The sequence below is a fragment of the Callithrix jacchus genome, chromosome 10 (genome assembly GCF_049354715.1).
Source record: "Callithrix jacchus isolate 240 chromosome 10, calJac240_pri, whole genome shotgun sequence".
NCBI classification, from domain to species: domain Eukaryota; kingdom Metazoa; phylum Chordata; class Mammalia; order Primates; family Cebidae; genus Callithrix; species Callithrix jacchus.
In genome coordinates this window covers 107390700-107396220 of record NC_133511.1, presented here as the reverse complement: position 1 = coordinate 107396220, position 5521 = coordinate 107390700, and the positions used below count along the sequence as shown (strand labels likewise).

Below are 5521 nucleotides of genomic sequence, written 5' to 3'. Positions count from 1 at the left end.
AACTACAATTCATTATATGATTATATAGAAAGATTATATAAAACTAAGTATGGTTATATATGTAAGCTAGATATAAGATTATATGGAACTAAGTATGATTATATATGTAAGCTAGATACAAGTAAGCAGTAAGTTATACTTCAAGTACTAATTGTGTTTGGGGTCTGCACAGCTCTTTCCTAGGTACCCATGTGGGGTTTACCCACACTGATTAACACATGCCCTGACTGCCAGAGCCCATCTAATCTCCCCTATTTTACTGCTGCTTACACCCATGATTTCCAACGTATGTGCTGAGGCACACTGACGTGCTACACCAAATTGTCAGGGGCACACTGGGACATTGCAACTTGTTAGGAAAACCAAGTGATACTCCATTTTTATCAGGCACAGGGTGAATTGCTAGTTTGCTTTACATTCGTTTCAATGCTATCATATCTTTGGGAAGCTGGGTTTTCAGCAGTTGCTGGGATAAAGATGAAAGCCCATGTTTCAGTGTGAAACAGGAAATGAGGAGGGCAGTGTCTGACCTGATTGCAATCTTTGAAAAGGTGAGCAGTGCCCCATACATGCATACTTCTCATTAGCAAGCACCACTTGTGGTCATTTAAGAAAGAAGAACATTATTTTTTCTTGGAAATTATATGCCTTTTTTTTTGGAGAGCTATAAGTTGTTAGGAAACAAATACTTGTTAAGTTATTTGGATAAAACTACCTAATAAATGAAATGTTTATGTATTTAACATGATTCTTCAAGTATAATTTGTGATCTACCTGTTATGTGTAAACTTTTGGTACTGCAAAAGAAGTACCACTCATATATAAATTTTCTCTGCAAGGCAATTTACTTCCATAGAAGGATGCATCTCACAGATGGAGCAATGGCAAGTGCACACCAGAGCAAGGGAGGAGAAGGGGTTCTTATCCCTGATACAGGTAGCCCTTACTGCTGTGCCACATCCCTATTGGCTAGGGTTGGACCTCAGAGTCTAAGCTAATTCCAATTGGCTATTTTAGAGGGAGCAGGGGTACGAGCCAGAGTGGTAGTGTGAGCAGTTTGGCAGGAAGGATGGTTATGGAATAGGAAACTAAAGGTGACTCAGGTTAAAGCAGGTTACCAGGCGAACAGATGTGAACTACTGATTAGAAGTGGTGGGAAAGTTGTTACTAAAACTAGGGATAAGAGAGTGAACCAGGAAGTTAAACTTTAAAATGGAGAACAAAGAACAGGGGAGCTGAACATGCTGATACATTGGTTCTTTGGAGACGATCTCAGAACTTATTGTACTTAACAATTTACAGGCTAAAACCTTTGAAGAGGAATTTATTATATCCTACATACCCACACCAAAATCACCTGGAAAATGTATAAATACTCCTGAAACTTAATTTATGAAATCTACTTTATAAATAATTATCTAGCTTTGAGCAGTGGCAGTATCGTAGCCAATGAGGTTTATCCGAGGCGCGATTATTGCTAATTGAAAACTTTTCCCAATACCTCGCCATAGCGACTTGAAATATAGTCAGCGTTGGTAATTTTTGGTAGTCTCTATGGAGTCTGAATAAAAAAATAATAAATAAATAAATAAATAAATAATCTAGTTAATCTTCTATAAGTTAAACTTGAAAAACCACTCACCTAAATTCACATTTTTGTTCAACATTCTAGGTTATAGCTTATTTACTTTTCAGCCAAAACTCTTTTCCTTGAAATATCTGTTTGCATTTTTAGACCTCAATACCACCTACCGCTGAAGAAATGCCATCGGGCCCCTTTTCACCTTTTGTCTTTAAAGCAATAGGAGCCACAGAAAAATAACCAGGAGGCTAAGGGCTGGAAGTCTAGTCCTTCCTGTTATCATTGTTTATGGGAATAGCCAGGTAGTATTGATTTGTCACCTGGTGATGTTAATTACCAGTGAAGCATTCAAATGGTTACTCTTTTTCTCAGCTCTCAGCTTGATCCCTCAAGTTTCAGCATGGAGTCGGGAAGCATTTAACGGGAAGTTAATCAGCCAAATTCTCCTAGTTCAGAAATTACTCTCTGGCTCTGGCCCATGCTTGGAACACTGGGGTGTCCATGGAAGGTGGGAAAGGAATTATTTACTGACTGCTTCCCAGAGGGCCCAAAGGAGGTAATGACCCTCAACAGGGGCCTTCTGGAGTCCCTTGGAGCCACTTATTTACCACGGAGAGAATGTCCTGACTCATTATGCTTTTAAAGATTCATTTATTTTTGTCAAGGAAGGAAGCAAATAAGCAAAGAGGTGCTTGCTTCTGAGATGCCAGCAAGGAGGAATTTTGTTTGTTTGTTTTTTAAGTAGGAGGGTGCTATCTGTATTAGAGGATAGTGTGAGAGAGAATCCTGGAATCCAGATTTGATTTGCATGTTAACTTTTCTGCTTTCAATCAATAACTGCTTAATAAAGTCTCTGGGTAAGCATTCTGAAATTGATTTTCTAAGATAATTTGCATTTAATAATTTGAAGTGCTTTGCACAACAGCCAGTATTTAGGGTGAAGAAACAGAAGGTGGTGTGATTGCCATACAGAGAAGACTTAAGCTTAGCTTGTGTTGTGGATAATAGAGGTCTCTGTTGGAGATGACAGTCTTTACAGGTCTGGATCATTAGGCCACTGGGAGACGGTTTCACATGGTGAGAAGGGTAAAGCTCTGGGGACTACCTGGTTTTGGAATTCCCTTCTGTTCTGGGACACATCATTTTCCCTCCATTAACCTTAGAAGCTTGTATCTATAAATTAGATATAATAATACCCACCACACAAGATGTTGATTCTTTCCTGAATATTCCAAAATACATCCCTATCTCCTATCCCAGATGATTTACCTTCTTTATTGTGAACCACCATTATTTCTTACTGAGGAATGCTTTGTCCACAAATATATATATATATTTGTACTTCCCCGGTTCAAAGTAATAGTTCTTCTGGACATTAGGGTGATGGGACAGCTGTGGGTCCAGTCCCTGCCAGCCTAATCTTGCATAGCTCCTCACATAAGCTTGACCTTCCAGCCCCATTCACATTCTATGTCTTTCTCAGGTGTGCCAAACAAATGTCTAAGACAAGCATCCACATTAGCTGTTTTCTCTTTCTGGAAATCTCATTTACTGCTTGTCATCTGAGTATTTGCTTCTCATTATTTTTGTTTCAGAATAAAATTACTTCTTTCAAAAATTTTATCTTGTTCATGGAGATTTTAAGTGTTCTTTCATGTGTTCCTGTATTCTTTTACAGAGAGTTTCTCAATATAATTTCTACATTAGACTTCCCCAGGCAGCACTGTAATTGCCTTTCTTACACTCTGTGAAGTCTGGTACCAGCTCTGCATTGTGCTTAATAAACGAAAGATTTGGTCAGAATTTTTATCTGTAAATAGGGGCTCCATTTCAATAAGATTGTTGTATGAAATAAATAAGTTACTAAATGAAACATATCTGGAACAGACACTCAGTAAATTTGTTTCCCATATATACTTGGAATATGGGTTATCAGCTTATGTTTGAGCAATTCATTCATTCATTCAACAAATGTCTGAAGTGCCAGCATTTATTAGGTACTGTTTCAGGCCCTGGAGACATAGAAACAAGAAAACAGACCCTCCTTCAAAGAGAAGTGTATAATAGTAGAATATGCATGCACCGGGAGTTTGATTCTTTATGGATGATTTTGTCCAGTTGTATGAACTACCTTTTGTCACTGAGGAAGCTGCAGTTCACAGTTAAATATGGTCCTGAAATGAAAATATCTACTTGGAAACACATCCACATTATCAGATATGTTGGATCTTCTGAAAACCCTTTGGACCATGTCTTACCAAATCAATGAGTACGATCAAAATTGGGCTGAGAAAACATGTGTGAGTTCTGTCAGGAGAACCGGCCTATCTATAGAGGGCCCAGACATCCTGATGGACTCTTTTGTGTTATGTTATGCACTGCATATTTGTGTCCTCCCAAAATTCATATATTGAAATTCTAACCCCCAATGTGCTGGTATTAGGAGGTGGGAACTCTGGGAGTTAATTCATCAATGAAGGTGGAGCACTAAATAATTAGAGTAGGCCCTTATAAGAAGAGACAGGAGAAGCTGCTGTTTGTCTCTGCTGTCTGCTATGTGAGGCCACAGTAAGATGGGCATTTGCAAACCAGGAAGACAGCCTGCAACAGACGCCAGATCTGCCGGCACCTTTATCTTGGACTTCCAGCCTCCACAACCATGGGAAATACATTTCTGCCATTTAAACTACCCAGTCGGTGACAATTTGTTAAAGCAGCTCAAATTATACCTTGAGAAATACAAGAAGGAAAAGGAAAACAGAGAAGCAATTCTGTTCTTTGGAGGACCACGATTGCTTGTCTGGACCCAGGAAACATTTCCCATTTGCTATACAGATGCCATTCCACCCTTCCAGGCGGGTAATGCTCACTGATATTCTTCCTTCAATTCACATTCAGAGAATGGAATTATCACTTAATCGACAAGGATTAATAACTCCTGAGTACTAATTACTGTGAAGGGGGCCAGAGGTAACTGGCAAATAAGACCACACAGTCTTTTTTTTCCTTCATAAAGCTTTCCGTTCAACACAAGACACTAACATTTAAAAAAAAATTTATATAATGTATATTTAACTAAAACTATAATAAATCTGATGCTAAGGTGCTAAGAAAAAACAAAACACGTAATCACAGTCTCATGTATTCTGTGTAAAGAAGGGCTAATGTGCTTATTTGGGGAACCTCATTGAAGAGGTGAAAGTAAATGTTGAAAAACGTTACTCCGGCGACAGAAGTGTTAGAGACCAGGAGACTGTGCAGTAGAGATATTACAGGCAATGGTTCATAAACTAGAAAAAGCCGGAAGCATTTAAGAAACGAAAAAAATAAGGCCAGGGTGTCATAAGGGTAGAGACAAATTAGGACATTGGTTCAGATGAGGCCAGCAGGAAAGGCAGGAGTCAGCTCATGCTGAGCTAGGTCACGTTCATTTATTTAGGCAATGTGCTAAATGCTTTTCAGACACTACCCAATTTTATTATTATAGCACCTTGTACATATTAATATCATTCTCTGACAGTTGAAAGAACCAAAATTGGGACAGCTAATGTGACTTGTCTGAGGTCTTTTCGCTAGGAACTGAAAGACTGGAATTCAAATCAGGGCTTTCCTGACTGTGAAATCTGTAACAATAATAATTATTAAACCGTATTATACTGCCTCCATGCATATCAGACATTAATGGGTTTCACTTGCTCTCAATTTAGCTCCCAGAAGCCAAGGAAAGAACATTATTTCTCCATTCTTCTATCTCACAGACCTCTGCTTTCTCTTCCTTTACCTTATGTGGCTTATTAGAAGGGACTGCTCTGGAAATGTACAGGAGGGGTGTGTCCTCTCTGCCATGGAATTGAATGTCTAGTGTTCCTTAGCCCAGGTGTTCAGGGACAGTGTGAGCATTTCACAAAGACAGCAGTCCCTGCCACCCCTAGTGATGTT

General features: G+C 39.0%; 1 non-coding gene across 1 annotated transcript; it reads left to right on the top strand.

The window, feature by feature from the left end:
- The first annotated feature begins 1420 nt into the window (after positions 1 to 1420).
- LOC118145854 (U4 spliceosomal RNA) lies at positions 1421 to 1561 on the top strand. Its single transcript, XR_004731350.1, has one exon. It is a non-coding gene; the product is annotated as a U4 spliceosomal RNA (small nuclear RNA).
- The last annotated feature ends 3960 nt before the right edge of the window (positions 1562 to 5521 follow it).